The sequence below is a fragment of the Mastacembelus armatus genome, chromosome 24, assembly GCF_900324485.2.
Source record: "Mastacembelus armatus chromosome 24, fMasArm1.2, whole genome shotgun sequence".
Lineage (NCBI taxonomy): Eukaryota > Metazoa > Chordata > Actinopteri > Synbranchiformes > Mastacembelidae > Mastacembelus > Mastacembelus armatus.
Window position 1 is genome coordinate 14859695 of NC_046656.1, and position 20735 is coordinate 14880429.

At 37.1% G+C, this 20735-nt stretch overlaps 1 protein-coding gene across 3 annotated transcripts in view; it reads right to left on the reverse strand.

Moving 5' to 3' along the window:
• man1a1 (mannosidase, alpha, class 1A, member 1) overlaps positions 1 to 20735 on the reverse strand; it is a 106113-nt gene that overhangs the window by 77518 nt on the left and 7860 nt on the right. Inside the window, exon 2 of one of the 3 annotated variants that reach the window (XM_026318271.1) lies at positions 6951 to 7103. The exons of the other annotated variants lie outside the window; for them this stretch is intronic. The gene's annotated coding sequence lies outside the window, so the exon portion shown is untranslated. The remainder of the gene's footprint in view (positions 1 to 6950; positions 7104 to 20735) is intronic. 3 annotated transcript variants of the gene reach the window in all.

The following is a 20735-nucleotide window of genomic DNA, read 5'->3' on the forward strand; positions in this document are numbered from 1 at the left end:
GTTTTGTTAGAAGTTAGTGACAACTGCTGCAAGTTTTAATCATTCAGTAGCAATTCACTTAATGATGGTATATTGTGCATGAGGTAGCAAATGGCCTGTTCAAAATGTCTGCCAGTCAATCATGATCATTGATATGATCAGTGGCTAATGATTAGCTCATCCCTTCTAAGAACAAAACTCAAACATCACTCAATTCCCTGGTAAAACAAGAATATATCTCTGTTGAATTATCTGATATTGAGTCTCCAGCAGGAACTACTGACTCATCTTATATTAATTTGTTGTTTTTATTTTAATTTCTTAATAGCCATGTGAACACTAGTTTCCACCCTAACACCCACACACCCATTTAATTCTAGATGTGGCTCCTCCTCCAGCTCAGCATGTGTCTGTCTTTTAATCTGGGTTATATAGCATTGTCCCAGAGCTTTCTAAAACCTCCCTCCAGATTAGACACACTAAGACCTTTTATCCTCAACCTTCAGATGGAAAATCTGTTCACACACTTCCATGATAGTGTGCTCTTGTAATGCATAGGTTTTTACTGGTACTACAGTGTAATCTAGCATATATGGAATGAGTACCTGATGAGTACATGATGCCAGCTTTGTACAGCTGAATGTAGTACATCACATACACAAGCCTTCAGTAAATGGTAATGAGGCTCATGCACGGCCTGCACAAGCTCTCTCTGGGATCATATTGCAGTGAATACACACTCTCTCAGTACCCATATCCTGTTTCATGTGTATAGATGCACTAGTTTGGATGTGTGTGTCCAACTAAAATCAGCAGAGGCATAGTTAGCCCTGTTACTGCTGTTGATACTAACTGTTAGTGAAGTCACCAGAGGACAGACACTGCTGAGAATAACAATTAACTGTGATCATTTCAGAGGCAAGTACGAATCACTGAAACAGGTCAATGAGCTGGACCTTAGTGTGACCTGTTTTTTTGTAAAGAAAGTTAACAAAACAAACAAGTTAAGCAGTAACAAACCAGCCTGGAATTGTAGTTTTTTTAAATACTGCTACACTATCCCAACTTTCTCACAGCCACTGCATACACAGGACTAAGAGCAGCAGATGCTTAACTGAGGTTGTATAAAATATGAATGAGTTTTTAAAATCACCCACACAGTGAAAAGTTGCACTATATTATAACTAACATAAAAAGAATTAATACAAAAACGCATTTAGTGGAAGCTGTACAAACGCTGAGGAACTCTGACTACTCTCTACAGGTTGCTGCATTTGGTCTGTTAGCTCCAAAATGAGCAGCACAGCTGAACAATTACTTTCTATTAATATCTGACTGTCATCTCAATTAATCATTAAGTCTCATTTAGAACAGTCTCCAAAAATGAAATTTATAATCATATAAAAAAAAAACAAAAAAAACAGCTAATTCTAATTAAGTTGGAACCCCAGACAGATGGCAGGACTGGCAATTCCACTTTTTTTAAATCACAGTTTAAAACAGGTAATGTCACACTTTGGGTACACATTTCTACATATTTTTATACAGTGAACAATCATGAGAGGATCAGAAGGCCACAAGACTATTGTAACACAATGAATTATGTATTTTACAAATGCGCACAACTTTGCAGATGCTTAGTGTCAACCATGAAACAGGAAGGAAAATATATGTAAACCTCTGTCATGCTCCAAGTTCATTCCTTCATTCAAAACTTCAATCAACAGGTCTTCAACAGGTTACATCATGAAGGTGAAGAGGCTTGTGCATGAATAGACTGATTTCATGCACTGATTTAAATTGTACTATTAGATTGTACTGCATATGGGAGTGGCTCACACTATGCTAAAGAGAAACAGGAGAAGCACATTAGCACAGCTACAGCTACAGCTATATATATATATATATATATATATATATAGATATATAAGGGTCTGAATACTTATGACTATATGATATTTCAGTTTTTCTTTTTTAATAAATTTGCAAAAATTTCTACATTTCTGTTTTTTTCTGTCAAGATGGGGTGCTGAGTGTACATTAATGAGAAATAAAATGAACTTTTTTGATTTTGGCAAATGGCAACAGCCATCACCTGTTTGTCGGTCTGTATCTGGAAGTCCCACAGAATCTTAGCTCGGTCATTCTCCCTCACCTTTGGAGGCGTGTCCCATTTTGACCTTGGGACCTCCAGCCCATACTCGGCACAGATGTTCCTGTACACTATGCCGGCCACTTGGTTATGGCGTTCCATGTACGCTCTGCCTGCTAGCATCTTACAACCTGCTGTTATGTGCTGGATTGTCTCAGGGGCATCTTTGCATATATATATATATATATATATATATATATATATATACATACACACACATACACACACACACACACACACACACACACACACACACACACACATCTATATAAAAAAAACATTTTTTCATCTTTTCAAATCTGATTTTAATATAACCCTTTCTGACAGGTCTCATGAAAAATATATTTTTTTAAAAATTACTGCCCTATTAGCACGTGCTCTACCTTTAAGCACACATTCATATACACACAAACAGAGAACAGAAGCCACTTCATTTGCATAACAGCTCCCACACACATCAAAAGGACAGCTACTGATAGCTTTCCTCAATTTAACCCACTAATTAAATCTAGTGAGCTTGCTAATTACAGCTCCTATATGCATGTCACTTTATGAGATCTACTCAAATACTATTGTTCCACTCCACACACTGCAACACATCTAGATGTCTTTCTAAGGATGATATGATCTAAATAACAGATAACACTCTTCAGAATCGACGCTGTAAACTAGAAATTGATTAGGAGTAAAAAGGGCATTAATCCAATTGAAAATACTATTAAAATGGTTGCAAGTTTTATTACTGTCTTCTACATTGGAAAATAATGGGGGCCAACAATGACTGAATGTAGGATATGTAAACATGTTTGCATGAAGTATAGTTTTAATGAATACACATCACCACATTCTTAACTTCAGCACAGTGTCACCAACTCAATAAATATCAGTATATTGTCCAAAGTCATTGCTAGTCAGTGCGAGTTTAGCATACCATGCTGTTTATGCCTGTAAACAGATGAGTAAATTAAGGACAGCAATGTAACCTGAAATAGAAAAATAACACCAAGCTATAAAAAACATACTGGGAATGAAGATTTTTATGGAGCAAAATATGAATACCCTTCACCCTTCAAGGTAACCAAGAGAGACCAACAAGAGAGAGGATATGTTTACTAAAATCATTACAGTCCTGGTCCCATACTGACTTAGCATTTACCTGATGAGCTATCATGATACCATGAGGGGAAAAAAAAAAAAAAAACAGATATTGTGGAACATGAGCAGTAATATGACCAAACAAGAATCGCAAGGGCATGTTAGAAAGCCAGCAAAGACAGACTGGCTTCATTAGCATGGGCGGCAAATTCAAGGTCTGGAACCAGGACAGGATTTCCATTAGCTGTCATCTGGTTTATGTTAGCAAATATCACAAGATGTCAAATAATAGGTAAGCTCTGCTGTTCTCTAATTCAGTGTGTAAATGTAAGCAGGGTTCACATTACTAAACATTCCTGTGTGTTAACACTTATTGGATTTAATGCTCGGGATCCAAATGTGTTGACTGTAATTGGATTAACTGCTTGGGATTTTCTAGGCTGACCGCTGTTATTAGGATCTGGTGGCTGAATTTCAGCCATTGAATAGGCCTGTGCTAATTGGCTCTGTTTAAGGTGCACTGGTTTTCTAGGGCACCAACATCAAGTCCAATCTAGAAGGAGCATCTTAAGTACGTACGCACCTGCTCCTATGTCAAGAGTATGCAGAAGGACAGACACACACACACACACACACACACACACACACACACACACACACACACACACACACACACACACACACACACACACACACACACACACACACACACACACACACACACACACACACACACAGTCACACACACACACACACAGTCACGCACACACGCACGCTCACAGGCCACGGACGAGATCATTTGGTACAGAAAGAATGTGTGAGAAGTGTTAATCACTGTGAGTGTAGAATCACCTCGCTCCTCTATGGAACCTCAATTCATTACCATTCTCTGCTGCTCCACCTCTCCTCTCAGCCTATTGATCTGCCTCAGCCAGTGAACTAATAACTGTGTTGTGTTCACTGATGACATACAAGCACATGCACACACAACCACATACACACATAAGCCTACCCTCTCTACTGTTTCCTATCAGCAGGAAAGCTAATGGAGAAGAAATTGTGTTATAGCATGCCAACACATAGCAGCAGGAAAGACAGAGGCACATTCACTCAGTGAAAATATGAAGGCTGTAGTTCTCATATTTCTTTCTTGTTTACAAAAAGTGAAAAATAAGCGAAATTCAGTTCCATGTGCAACTTGAACTTACTGCCACAGACTCAAAAACCTTGTTGCCTTTGCAAAAACATGTCATGATTTTACCACAGACAATTCTTATTAATCCAAGCCTAATGACCTTGCAATTCTGTCATTCATTATTTTCTACTTCAGAGTCATAACTCAGACTAAATTGAAGCAGACAAAACGTCAAGAGATGCTGACAAGTGAGGGTGTCTTCTCTTCTGGTCAGATGTCAAGCTTGTCAAAGGGCTTTCAGACAAATTGGAGGCTGATATGTATTCTTGGACTATGTCACTTGAGAGAAAGAGAAGAAAAGAACCTAAAGAAATGACTGTAGAAATATAAAGAGGGAGAGGTGTGAATATGAAATGTGAATCATTTATATCCATCAAAGTCACAAAGTCACATTTTATTGATGGCTTGAATTTAAATCCTACATTCTACTCTGATGAGCTAATTTAAAAGCAAAGAAACCTTTTCATTCAAAGTATCAAAGTAAAAAAAACAAAAAAAAAAAACAAACTGTCAGCATCTTATTGCCACTTACAGCAAAGTGTAGAAATAACTGATCTTGAGCAATCACATGTATGCTCAGAGATGGAATTATGGATTTATTTACCCTACATTGGTCTCTCATACATTTTTGAGATTTGATGTGTTACTCTCCAGTGATATTTATATTCTACACAGATCCACATAAGGTGCACCTCATCTGTGTTTGAGGTTAGCTGCCCCTAGCACACCACAACCAAACCTCTGACCACACTTGACAGTTGAGTTATCTGGCACTGCGTAGCCTCAGGACAAGTGGTTTTGATGATGAAAAGGTGTGGAACAAAATGTGTGTTCAACAATATTACAGACTATGCTATATTGAGTACCTTTCACATATATATATATATATATATATGTGAAAGGTACTCAATTAAAAAAATAAATAATAAAGGTACTCCATTAAAAAAAAAAAAAAAATATATATATATATATATATATATATATATTTTTTTTTTTTTTTTTTATTCATTTATTTATTTATTTTTTAATTTAAAGTACTCATATTGAGGCAGTGAGTATGTACACAATAGATGATGATGGCAAATCATTAACTGCTGTTCAAAGTTGCTACGGTGTCATAAGTAATCCACAGCTGAATCGGAATCTGAGTAAAGAGAAAAGGTATGCTTGTTCCCACAAGGGCTGTTGTGGTGAAAGCAAAGCTGAAACTGAATCCTGCAATGGTTTGTCTCTGGAGAAACACGTGTGACTAACGCTCTTGTAACAGCTGCATTGTCTGGGTGTGAGAGTGTGTCAGTCTATGTGTGTAACGAGCAAGGGACAGTAAGAAAGAGGGTGGAGAGTGAGGGCAAAGAGAGCAGTTATAGGTGGAAATATGGTTGTTGGGAAGATAAGGACATCAGACAGCCATCCGACATGTGGACCTCACAAACATGAACGTGCACACATACACACGTCTGGCCTGCCAAAGAAGCATCCCTGGTGAGTGTATGGTGAAGTACTGATGCCTGACTGTTTTACTCCCTCCAATCTCAATGACACAGTGAGATTCTGAGAGAAGAGGACTGGGTCACGATAAGCAAGGAGATAAAGGAAAGCAAAAGAATAGTACTTAGAAATGTCATTCTTCAAGTTTCAATGGAATAAAAGCAGTTATAACATTTGTGACATTGCTGACAGGTATTCTTTTCTGCCTTAAACAACCCTGGAGCAACCAAATCAACAACTCAAATGCATTATAATCCCCATAGAATATAATTCCTTCAAGTACAAAATGCACTCTGCTTTGTGTTGGGAACAACTACCATACAACTTTCCTGTCTAATTAAGTTTTTAACACCTCAAATAACAGAAAACCAGACCAGAAATGACTGACAGCTACAATTCAAATCCTGAACACAGGCACAGATGTAGGTTTACATAAAAATCAATTTCCTTTTGCATTCATTTCCATCAGAGCCGTTATGCAAAGTGTTTGATATACCTTTAGGTCCTACCACACAGCAGGTGTTTGCACTGGCTTTAATCAAATTGACGCATATTGACTACTATATTACCGGTGCTGGCCAGTGAGAAGCAAAAACATGTTGATAGTTTGATATAGCTGCTAATGTAGAAAGAGGTTTTTCACTTGTCAGGGTTTAACTGTGGAGTTGCCATGTCCCATGTTTTTAAGAATAGAAAAGACATTAATAGATTAGTATTTGAAACATTTTCTCAATAATCACAAATCAGCTGGTCAAAAAAAGCAGCAAATTAGTTTCTAGGTGTATTGGAGCTGTTTTTTTTTTTTTATCTATATCTCTTCTAATCTTAGTTAATTGCCTGAAGTACAGCTGTAAGTGTAGGATATATACTAAAAAAGCTGAGTAAAACAGCTGAACTTTATTAGGATTATTGTGAAATCAGTGAAAGAAACTGATAAGATAATAGAAAGAGAGAAGCAGACTTTGATTGCACAAAAACTTAAAATTCATAAAGTTTTTCTGTATTTGCTAACAAGCTATTGGAACATGTATAATAACTTACTCTTTTCACATGACACTTGAGTTGTGGATTCGCTTGCTCCAGGGTTGTTTACCAGGCACGTCTGTGTTTATGCTATCCTGAATTTAATCCCTCCCTGTATATCCACCCCCTCTCATCCTCTCTGTGTGAGGATGTAAGAAACAGTGTGCACCTCTGTAAAAAAAAAAAAAATATTACTGCATTTCTCTCATCCCTATCTCTAAGCCCAGACAGCCAAAGCTGCTAGTTCACACACGCAAATGGATTGGTGCAGATACACACTCAGCCTTTTATGGGAAGAAATAAGAGCGCATTAAACATTCACTATGATCAAGTCGGCAAAAACAAGCATCAAATAATAAAGCTTCTTGCGTCATTTAAATTATACTTCCCAGATACCATGAGTATCTATGTACTTCAGAGAGAGGAAGAAAAGACATTGAAAACCTTAAAGATGGATGGCGAGACCAAGGATGAGAGGTTTGACACATTAAACATCATGAAATAGAAATGACATTTTGAAATGCGCCACACCCTGGGGTTGCATTTATATTAGAGAAGAGAAGCTGTCGGGAGCTTCTATGCACCATTAACCACTTACACAGCAACAATGTTCAAAGGCTTTCAAGAAGTATTTATGTGGGAAAATGTATGGAAAAAGGAGACACATGCTAATAAAATTACACAAGTGTTGGAAACAGTAAAAAAAGATGGCTATGATTTTTAACACTTACAATGAAAAGAATCACTGACTTTAAAATAAAAGCCGAGATCAACCAAAAACATCTTAGCTTGTCATAGCACAAAAAAAAAAAAAAAACACAGGTCTCGCTAATAACAATAATGAAGGCTCAGTTCCATTAGATGCCATCAGCCAGGCTTCACATTACAAGGGCACACCTAAATGCAATGCAGCCATTATCAGTATTACTAGTAGCACCTGTGTTTGGCAGTTTAAACTGTCAAACATTAAAGAAGAGTCTTTTGAAGGCACAGCATAAAATCAATTGTGAGTGCATTCTGCCCCATCTGTGTGTGCAGTATTAACAAAAGTATGGCATGCAAATGAGTCCAGGTACAAATAATTAGAATTACAAATATAATAGCCAGTAACCCAGGTGCAGCCATTTCCTCGGTGAGCTGCAGTTTAATGATGAGGAGCAAATGTCTCTCTGGTGTGTGAGCCTGCTGTTTATGGTGCAGGTGAAACATTTTGCAGAAATGAAAAGGTGCTGGTACGACACATGGAGACAAAGAAAACCAAAGACTCACCAAAAAATAAATAAATAAAAAAGGTTCAGTTCAAAGAATCAGCAAGAGGTGGCTTTAGACATAGAGGAGATAGAGAAGTGAAAGTTAAAGGTTAAAAAAAAAAAGCAGAAAGATAAATGCTTCTGAAATGGTTTTGTACTGTTCTAGTTATTCACTCGAAATCATGTGTACTTTGTATTACTGGTGAGCATTTTTTCCTAATTCTCGTGTAGTGGTTTGAATTTTGTTTGTCTTCTTGCCTTCCAGGCAGCTATTTGTTTCCACTCTGCTATAAAAATCAATTAGCAGAAAATTATTTGAGTTGTGTCATTCATCACAGTGAACATAATGCAACCTTTTATTATTGTTGTCAAGGTTATCTATCATTGTATGAAAATGTATTCAAAAAGTCTGCAATGCAGTACCATTTAACAATTGGATTACTTTGACAAAATAATAAAGCAAACAATTTTATGCCTCGACTAGTTGATTTATCACACTGAAATCATTGGAAAACAATAGCTGGATGGTAGGAGGGGGGTATTCACAATGTTTCAAAAAGAGTTTCACAAGGGTCTGTAGTGATGCCAAGTATATATGATTTGGTATAATCAGCCTGACAAAAAAGGTGCTTCATTTCTTTAAATGTTTTGGTAATCAATAAATTAAAGAAAAAGTTCTGTCTCCAACTAACTATTGTTAATTTCCATCAGGGATTCATATTAGATAACAGCCTTGGAAAAGCCCAAAATATTCTTGATAAACAGAACTTCAACAAAAATAGAAAATAACTAGATTTTGAATCCTACACATGTTCACGTCCATTAGCACTATCAGGGCAAGGTGGCAGGGTTGAAAATTGAACTATAACTTTTAAAGTGAAAACCCAAAGCTCAGATGTTGAACCAAGTTAGCCCTTTTAATTGCTATATCGTCATTGGAGAAGATATCTACATAATAGACTGTATATCTGCCCAATTGTGTTAACAGTTGTTGACAATACCCAGCACATGTCCTTTGTGCGGTAACTTAGTTGAAAGCTTTCTGTTGCCATGCTTCTTTCTGTACTGTTAAAAGTCCTTAAGAGACACAGCCTACAAAAGCTCTGACATTTCTGCTTACAAAACATGCTTTTGACCCATTGCTGTTTTGGAAGAAAATTCACCAGCTAACCATCTTCTCACGCTCTCAGAGACAAAAGACAATATCCTTCTCTCTACCTAGGGACCCATTCTTCAGGGATCAGTGAGGGATTTCCTAAGCAGTTTAGGATTTCAATCTATATATGGGTCACTTTTGTACTGTTGGAAAAAGGATGATGCCTCTTCTCATTGTCTGCTGACAAAAAAGTGGGTTTAATACTTTTCTATGATGGGTAAGTGCAACTGCTTCACTGCTACTGGCAGACAGCACTTTTAACGACAAACATAGAGGAAAGCTATTTGTGAATAATGTCCATTGCCATCAGCCTTACCACAAGTACAGTCTTGCGTAATATCTTGTACTTATTGCTCAATGAATAGTATCAGAAGTTTTCTTCTTTTTTAAAAACCTCCTTTGCCAGCGATGAAAAAACAAAAAAAAAACAAAAAACATCTTCCTGGGTAAATAAAAGGAAGTGCATCTGTTTCCTGACTTCTTATAGAGAGGTCACTTTCCCCCCAAACACTACTAAACATAATGCTGTGTACAATCTTTGGATAGAAGAAAGTTTAGGAGATAGCACTATATTAAAGGGAAACAGCACCAGGACAATAAAAGGACAATAAAAAAGAAAAAAGGAGGAAATTGGAGTGTTTAGGAGTTATCTGATTGGTCATTAAGTTTAACATCTTTCAACAACCCCTGTGAGCAAACCTCCAAAATCATTATTTCTGAGATGTTGACTACCAAATGTTAGCCATGAGATAAAAACCAAGGCTGTTGATGGGTTTTCCCCAGAAATGAATAAAATAGAGGATTGTAATCATATTTTCATGCAGTTCATGATCACTATCAGTATCACTGAGAGCAATTATTGGTCTTCACCAGCACACAAACAATGTAGTGGCAGTTTTTATCATTTGCAGTGTAGGCTGGAGTGTGTAGAATTAAACTGATTTGACCAAACAAACAAAAAGAAACAAAAAAAAAAAAATGTGGAATAGAGGGATTTCATACCTAATATAGGAAATGCTTAGTACTAAAATGGCTATGTTTGCCCATTTTAGTTAGTTTTATTTGGGTTTCTGAGCTACCAATAACTCAGACTGGCAATGACCAACCTGCCACACAAACATTGCCTTAAAAGGAGGTTCTCAGACCAGTCTCCAACCAGATTTTGATGCTGTTTGTTTGTGGTGTGAAAGAAAATAAATCAAGCCGAGCACAGGATTTTCAGATTTGAATTCAAAAGCTTAAATACTACTCAATTCATCTGCTAAAAGGAAGCAAAATTCTATGCAATGCAAGAAGGGTATGTATTTCATAACAAGAGTGCAGGGATTTTTCAGGATACATGAGAAAGGAAAAAGGATTCAAAACGGGTGCACTGCACATAAGTTCGCATTCTCATTAAAACAGAGAATAAAAGAAAGTGATAACCTAGTCAACATCCTAAATTCCTGTACAAAATGTCTCTTTTTACAGAGAAGCTTTAGATCAGGTCAGTCACCACAATACGATTTCCCTACATGGGTCTATTTAATGCTGATCACAGACGGTGACAACACCAAAACTGTCCAATGAATAAATTCATGTTTACAGTTTTTGGTTCATTTATAACAAGGCTGTGTGATCACAAAAGAAACTAGCACAAGAAGGCAATGGCGTATCACAGGTCTGAGCCAAATGAACTGAACTACAAGTCACCCTGGGTTTTCTTTACAACACTGTCCTTCCAGTCATGCAAATATGAGGAAATCCAGAGTAGGTAAACCATTACTAATACATCTTCCACAAGAGCAGTCATCAGGTAGAGAGACCAAAGTACCAAGACCAGACCGTTGTTACACATTGATGTAATCAGACTCAGTATGCTGTCCGAAAGATAACAGTGTCACAGAGAAATTTAAAGACATATACAGACATTATCCCAAACATTCAATTTAAATAAATTGTTATCAGAAACATTCACAAAAAGCTGGACATCCTGTGCCTATCCTGGTACCCAGTATACATCTTAGCAATTTACTTCACAATCCACTATTGACTAATTAAGGATCATCCACTGAGTAAAATCCAAGTCAATAAATTCACACCAATAAAAAGAAATTTCCCATCAGACCTTATCTATATCGCATACATCCCCTCACTGTTAACAAGCTGAGCCAACACCAACACTCACTGAACTGATGGGGGTCATAAAACGTGTCATTCCCAATAGCCAGACTGGTGCTTAACAGTGCTTAGTGTTGATAATAAGGTCAACAGACCAAGCCTACCAGTAAAGCAACATTACACACTAATCAATATTTGCTGACAGCCATCTGGGGGAGAGGAGAAAATGATGAAATTGAAGAGAGGGATAAAAAAAAAATAAAATCTATATCTGCAACTGACTGTTCTGTTAAAAACCTGGTTCTGGCAGTAAAATAACACTCCAGTAGGAACATGATTATCGAAAACAAAGACGTGAGAATAAAACACGAACACCAAAGTCCTAGTGATATGATTTCTTTCGTTATCTGCCTAGAAATGGAGCCAAAACAGTTACCAGGTTTGTGTTAGGGAGCAGGGCCAGGTGGTGGAGTTTTATTTTTTTAAACTGAATTCCACCAATTGAGTTCCTTTGAAGAAAAGAGAGACGGCTGAAAAGGCATGACTGAAAAGTGTTCCAAATGAAAAAAGTGCTCTATATGCGTAAACTTCAGGTGAAGAAGAAACACCTTGGGCTAAATTTCTTCTCTGACAAGTGCTGTTTTCTGAAGGGTACATTGTAATGTGATACGTTTTTGGCATTTTTTGTTTTCTTCCTGTAAATTTCTTCCTTTTCATTTCACCGTGACTTTAACATGATACGGTGAAGTACTAAACACTTCTATCAAACCTCTCAGTGGTGTGTATGGCCTCGCACAAATGTATCAGACCACACACACCTTTATTGACTTGACCTTTCTCTTGGTTGTAGGAAGCAGCCCAATTGGGTTTGACCCAGCCGCTTGACAAAAGGCAGATTGATTTTTCTCTCCCTCTCTCCATTACATCCATCGCCCTCTTCAATGCAGCAGACAGGAGAGAAGGCAGGCAGGCAGGCAGGCAGGCAGGCGGCAGACCTTCTGCTCATCACTCATTTGTTTAACAGGTTGGCAGAGATGAGGATGGAACAGCAGAGAATGCCAGACAATACACCCTGCACTCTATTCAAATGACTTGGGCTGACAGAGTGGAGAATAACTACGGAATATGAATGGACTGGATTGAGGTGGAATCTGGGAAGTGCCCATTTTGGCCAACTGACAGAAACAAATTAAAAAGCTTTTTGTCTCCTCATCCACATGATTATGGCTTTAGCCTTTTTATTATATGCGCTTTCACGCTTCTGTGACACTGTAGTATGAAACGCTTTCAAGAATTACTTTTTATTGTTGGTTCAACTTTGAATTAATAAAAACACAAATGTATTAGTCTTATAATAATAATAATTATTATTAATTATTATTATTAATAATGGATCACACCTTGGTTAAAGGGGAAAAGAACTGGAACAAATTACATTCCATTTGCCTTTATGTAAAAAAAAAAAAAAAAAGAAAGAATAAATGCTTCAATTTACTACAACTGGACCATGTACAGTCGTCCACTTTAACATTTTCATTACAGACTATCAGCAAAATTATTTAAAATGTTTGTTCTGTGCTCCAGCAAGATCCCTGTGACCCTGGTTAAGGAAGAAGCAGGTATCGATAATGGATGGATGGATGGATGGATGGATGTTTGTTCTGTCATATATCTGCACCAGTCCAAAAGAAAACCAGCAAATAGTCATGTTTGACAACTAATGTTCCAAAAATAATCATTTAAACAGTAAATTAAGATCAATATTTAGTTAATTGTCTGATCAATTACCGTAATAACTTTAGCTCTAAGTCAGTGGGGTTTTTGTATGTGCTAAATTTCCTGGGTATGTTAATTAAATTGAACAAGGCATTGATCCAATCATTGCTCCTTTACCAATAAATAGAGGGAGTAATCAATATCATTTAGATTCCACCCACCCAAACAGAAGACCATGGATTTATCCACTGTTCAACAATACTTCACTTTCATTGACTTATTCCACTGAAACATAATGATCCTGGACACTTAAACCAAACTCATTCCATTTAAGCCTCATATTCAAAAAGTCAAATATTTTCTTGGTAATGATATTTGAACTTGTACCACATAATAATTATACCATGTCTCCAGTACAAAGCAGACCAAATTAAATTCCACTACAGTATGATTAAGCCATGAATTAAAAGGGGATAATAAAGTTACCATTGTATTTTTGAATCTAATCTAATTTAGGTGAATTTATTACCGGACAATACCTTGATAGTCTCAGCCATAATTAGTGTACAACATAGGTATTATACTAATGCTTTCAAAAAAATAATAATAATAACCACCTACTCAAATAGAGTTAAGGATTGCAATGTTACCCATGCATTCATGTTAGGAAAATATATAACTTTTTTTCATTTACTCAACCTTTTAGAGGTCGGTACAACCACAGTTGTAGCATTTAATTGTCACAAAAATAAGGCTTTTCTTTGTGGATATACTTCTGCCCCAGTCCTGAAGATACACTGCAAGAGAAACTGTCCGGTCAAGTTCCCAGCTGGAAGCCTACAGACCTCTCCATTTTCACCAGCTAGGCAGCAGTCCAATGCATCTTATTTAGCCAGCTTAAACAGTTTAAAAGTCTTTCATTTGTATCTATTATTGCAGGGGTGGGAGAAAACTAGCCCAAATCTGTTCTTCCTTCTTTGTGCAACAGATCAGTTCAATCTAAATCTTTATATTCCCAAAAGGGAAGAAGTGGCTTTATGAGTCAGCTGTAAAAGCACACCAGCAGCTTCTAGGGGAGGATTTCAGCATATAATTTGATGTGAACGTGGGTTAGGTTTGGTCATTTGTCAAGTTAAATTCAGGTCCTGGTAGTTATCTGTGTCTTGCACTCTCATTAATGACAAATTATCTTATGAACTTTGCCTTCCTCTGCAAGAACAAGTCTACAAAGACACCTAAAAGTCCAAAGAGGCAACCAAACAACAGTGAGCTGAGTACAAACACAGGCAAACAATTTCCCTGTGGTGGTACAAACACAGATCAGAGGTTAGACAAGCCCTCTCCAGTAGTTCCCAGTGGGTCATAAATGCCTTCCTCAGTTTATTTATATGAACATTACAGTAAAGACACCATTCAGAGAGGTAACATAAGGGCATCAGTTTCAGCTGTTAGTGAATTTAACCTGTGGGAGGACACAATACTACAGCCTTAGTGGTATCATACAAAAGTAAAGACTTTTCTAATGTATGTTTAAACACGCGAGTATACGATGGTCTGTCATATAACAAGTATATGACAGACACACACATATACACACACACACTTTAGTCTGTCATATAACAAGTATATGACAGACTAAGGTGTGTGTGTGTGTGTGTGTGTGTGTCTGTCTGTCTGTCTGTCTGGATTATGGCTACTGGGCAGGTAGATTAGTTTGCTGATAATGTTATTTTATTTAAGATAAGATGTGGTTCTCCACCTCTTATGTACAAATGATTTAATACAACACTAGTGTATAGAAAATGATCAATCTAAATTTAATACAGTGACACATTATGACGAGACTTCATACACGTTTATGTAAATTAATATCTTTAAATATTCAGACACTCTATTGTCTATTGAAAAATGTGCATGATATGATCCTGACTGAAGACATTCATGTCTCACTCTCTCCCGTTTTCTGTGTTGACTTAAGTCAATTTAAAAACCTAATGCAAAATGCAGACTTTTATAAACCATGGATGTGCTCAAGCCATAAAAATCAAAAATTACTATCAACACATACAGCAAGCAACTGTGCATAATTCCCACAATCTATTACAACACACACCAACACACACACACACATCTTCTTCCCATGTGTTCAAGTGGCTGCAGGATGCAGACTGAATAATTTAGCTTGTGTACTTGGCTTTCCTCTCCCCCTAGTAAATTGAACTGGGCACACAACAGCACACAGCCAACGCATATGTCTGGGAGAAAAGAAGAAAACAAACCACAGCGAACTGAAGTTCATATCACTGAGTACAAAATACAGAGAAGGCATAAAACAGGTGTTGTAGGTAGAAGGCAAATTAGACTCACCCATCAACCTTCACATTAAAGAACAAACTGCAGTTTTAACATATTCATGAATTAAAGTAGGGAAACTACTAAAGTGATTTTCTAAGTGTACTGCAAGTTGCTTAAACTGATTTTCACATCCCAATGTCACCTCGGAGGAAATGTAAGACTAAATACAACTTAAATACACCTCTGTCCTTTATGCGTATAAGACAGGAACTATCAGCCAACCTGTGTGTAGCATGATCTGTCATCTGATAAACCAAACTTTAGAGAAACTGCCGTTTAGGTTTGGTGTGGAAAAGAGAATGTGGTTGGTAAGATCACATTTTAGTATAACGGAATAATAAAAACTGCATTTGATGACCACGCTACAGAAATGTGTTGGAAAGCTCCAGCTAAAATAACAAAGGCCTTTTAGTAAGAGAAACAGCAAATGAACATTTTATAATGCCAAAAACAAAGAGCAAACATGGAGTTATGTCGATGTGGTCATTAAACTTGACATTTACTGAGATGCTTATGTACACTGGCACTATGCACTCTCTTTGTAAGATATTTACCCTAAGGTGATGTTGCATATACATACAAGCAATCTTTTTAGTTGGGGTTGAATTGTGTCCTTAGATAATGTTTGGGAATGTCATTACTGTATTAAGAAGTATTACTATTTTGGCTTAGCTTTATTTTGACTTCCTTTCTAAGCTTGCTGATCTCACAGAAATTCCACCACTGTACTACAACGTTTTAGCTCTCTATTACTTGCAGAGTGTGTCCAGAGGGCAGTCTTGTTTTCTGACTGTGTAATTAACGGCAACCTGAGCGAATCAGATGGTATACACAAAAAATGGCAAATGAAATAAAAGGAAATGCTTTTTAAAGTACTCTGTCAACCTTGCCTCAAGCATGAGCTGTGCTGTTAATTTAAAAGAAAAAGAACTTAATCATGTGTCAAACAAACACACTGAGTGACCCTAATAGTATGGAAGCAATTGCACAAATTCTGATGGCTCAAGTCAGAAATGTTTAAAGAAACCTAAAATATATAACCAAATTGTCATGCAGCAATATGCAGACTTGAAATTTCAATTATGACATGACAAACTTATTTTTTGTTCCATGAATGATTGTGGCAGATGTGATGTGATGTGTCAGATAGGTAAATTCTTATGTTTTTTAAATTTCGGGCCCTTAGCTAATACAATATGCAGGACGACAGAGCTGGCAGAGTAAAAATGCTAACCCTCACATGGAAGGAAGGAGAGAAGGAAGAAAGGGGAGATTGAAAAATAAATGGAGTATGTGATTGACAGCCTGTGATTCTGGATATTAGAATGAATTGGATTAGGGAGAGGGAATCAGTCGGCCATAACACCCGGAGTGCTTGGGACACATTAATATTGAATATCTAAGAGCATTTTCCTCCAGCTCCATCACTGGGCTACAAGGTTTAGTCACAAAACACTATATCCCCTCTGAAGACTCACAGCCTAAAGGGTTTCAAATCCAAACCAGCTCAAGCATTTGAAAGCAACTAGTCTGTTTGTGCCAACACCCAGAAACTTGCATTTGCCAAGAATAAGTTGGCAACTTGTTGACAGGATTTGAAAAGTCAGATTTCGGTCCTTGGACTTTGTGAAGGATGTCTAATGTTTTTGAACATAACAGACACGTCTATACAAGGGCAGACAGATGGGTCAACTCTATAACAAACCAGTGAATTAACAAGAAACTTAAGTTTATTCCAAACTAAAGATGTGTGGATATAGATCTGACATTTTGGCTTCTGCATTCTGCATTATTATAAAAGAAAAATATCCACTTAGAAAGTCTGAATTGTCTTTGTGTATTATGCATTTTTTACATTCAAAGGTCTGTGTGAAAATGCTGTTGACAGGCTGATGAATAGAATTTATTATGTTATTTAAATAACACACAGTTGTTATTTTGCTTCTGAATTCAGTGCTGTTTACAGCTAACTGTTGATATTCTGAGATATACCTAGTGTATGATGTTGGTTATAAGGACACTTATTTTCAATTAAAACTTTAATGTCATTCTAGTGATGCAGAAACGAACTGAAATTAAATAAACGCCTCAGGATCAGACATAAATCAGACTGACACAACACAAACCATAAAGCTGAACCAGAATACATAAAAAGATCGGAGGATGCATTCTAAACACTTTCACACTAACAGACTAGTCCATACCACACTTGCTGCTGTTTCTACTTTAAACTTCAATAGAAAGATTGTTCTTACCGTATTAACTTTAATGAAGTTATCCAGTTAATGAACTACTAACTATTTCATTGCCGTTTATAGAAAATCTTCAAATGCCCTAGACTTAAAGACAGGTCTGTTTCTAGCTTCAGATAATTCATTACCTTCAACTAATGGAACACACAAAGATTCTAAAGATTCTAAAAGGTTCCAAATTCTGGGAACATGTCATTTTCAAGAGACAGTACTCAGACTCATAAATAAAGAAAATCACTGTTGTCATTAGCATCTAGCAGATACTCTAACCATATAGTTCATAATTTAAATGGGGATGTTAAAGAAAGTCATTAGACTAAATTCACTAGACTAAATAATATTGATTGACTCTTGAACAACATACAAACTGTGTTATAAAAGAAACTGAAGTGCAACATTTAAGTGGCTGTGTGCCCTTTACCAACACCCCCCCCCCAAAAAAAAAACCTAAAAACACCACTCTAAAGCACCCTTTAAACAAAAGGTCAGGTTTTACTTTGTCTTCTGTGATAAAACCTGCTATTACACAAAATACTGGAGCTATTGTAAATGCAACAGATTCCATCTGAATGCTAATGAGCTAGCAGTGTGGTGGCTCTAAGCAAGACAAGACAAATGGCACCTTTGGCTACCACGATCACACTAGGCATGGTCATTAATGGCAACGCAAAGGCAGAGATTTTACATGTGTGTCCCCCAAAGTCCCATGAGACAGACAGCAACATACATCACTGTCTATAGCAACAGGAATGCTAATAATCCTCCAGTCCTACTGCAAACTACCAAGGAGCCAAGAAGCAATACACAGTCTGCCTTGTCAGGACCAAGCGTGGGATGTGTGGGGCAACCAATTCATCTTTGTCTAATGCAGGTTTTATGTGAGAATTTACAGCATTTTTTATGTCAAGGCAACTAATAGCTGGGTTGAAGGGGGAGAACTAATTATCTGAACCATAATGGTTCAAAAGGGTAATTTAACACAACTTACATCTGTCATCACAGTTTTGTGATACTCACCACTTTGCTCTGAGTTTTGCCTTTACCAGAAATATTGTTAATTATTTGTTAATTGACTTCAGTTGATTGTTTCTCAATATTAGCCTCGCTGTGAATCAAAGACTCTTCCTGCAGATGTTTCACAGTAAAAATCGTGTAGTGAAGGGAAAAGATTGCGCCCTCTGAACTGCTGGAAGTGTTTTAATGGGAAACAGATGGAGAAAGTGTGTGGTTTTCATTAACAATAAACAGCAGCAACTGTAGATTAACACGGTAAAAGGCAGTACATCAGAAGACATAGACACTTCTCATTAAAATATGATCAAACTTGCAAAAAAAGACTTTTCTCATCTTATAGTCTCTGAAATAATAATTCTCCCTAGGTGGAAAACAAAAAAAAAAAAAAAAAAAAAAAATCAGCAGTGGCAGTGAGAGCTATCAGGTTAATGGTGGCCCTAAGCAAGACACGAAGGTTTAGAAAGAAAAATCTTCTGTAGATCTGAGATTTTTGTGTCAAAAGAGACGAGTGAAATGAGAGTGAAACAGAAAGTGATTGTAAGAAAAGGGGCTACAGAAATCAACATATACAAAATCAGAGAGAATTCAAAATATCCTCATAGACCAAATAAAACTGGTTACATTTCTACTGGAATCTGTCAATAGGTAGCTGCCCACAGCAGGAGGAGGAAGAGAACATACACAGACACATTCACACCAGCAAACCAGATCCATTCCTGACTGCAGGCCAAAGCCTGTGGCGTATTGATAAGATCCTGTAAGGAACAGCAAACCTCCTGAGCTCACCTTTAGCTGAAAATGTCAGCTTGTACATACAGGAGGTCTGGGTGATAATAAAAAACAAAATGAAACACCACAGGACTTCCCTTTGGCCAACCTAAAAATCTATTTGGTTAGCAACGTGTCCCTTTGGACCTGTTGTTTGATAGCTGTAGTGCATGTCCACCAGTTTAAGTTCAGCTCTCTGGAAGCTTAAAAACGAACCTTAAACAGAGAAGAGAGTGGAAGCATTAGACAAGTTGAAATGTTGTGTGGAATGGCCTGAAGGGTTATTGATGACTTGTTATTGACATTTCATTTTGCTGGCATTTTCAGGAACTAATTTCTATCATTCTGGTGTTAAAGGCATTGCAACATTAACATTAACTGACTTTTGAAATAATTTTTGGCATGATCTCAGAATTATTTTTAAGGTTTATTTTATTCATTGCCAATTTGAATAACTGTTGCAGCTCTTATAATGGTAAGACCACGGTGGTCTTGAACTCACCCATATGACATCTGTATTCTAAACTAAAGGTTCATTTATGCTTTTTGGAGCCATATTCCAGTGTCTTCTTCAACTAATGGAGTTTGCCCAGGTGTCATCTTATTGCCTAAGTATAGGAATTCAGTCTGCAAATAACAAGCAAGGGATCATAACTCCAAATAAAATCTCCCCAATAGGTTACGTGACCCAAGTTCCCTACTTAGGCCATGCGATGACACCTGAGGAAGTTCCACTGCAGTTGGGTGGGTAATGCTGTAATAGTACTAATAATTCATCTAGTTTATTTCACAGAATAGAGCTGGGAGATTGGCTACAGTAACAGTGGTAAAGTGCTAGAGGTACCTTTGAGATGCATATGGTCTATAGGCAATAAAGCTTAATATACAATCATCTCCCCAACCAGGCCTGTAGTGTGTGGGACGCTGGGGCCTGTTTTGAGCTATGGCTGGACTATACAAAGATGGCAAGACACGCAGACACAAATACATACTATCAATGCACATCTTCTATAACTATTTATTTATGTAAAATTGTCCCATCAGTTACTCAGGAATCTATAGCTCCTGTTATAAAGACCTCTGAGCCAGGAGGCAGCAAATGTAAGACCTGGAAGAAGTACATTCATTCTCATCCTTCCCCAGTGCAACCTGCTACATCTCCCCTGAAACCTAACAAATGCACCAATCAATC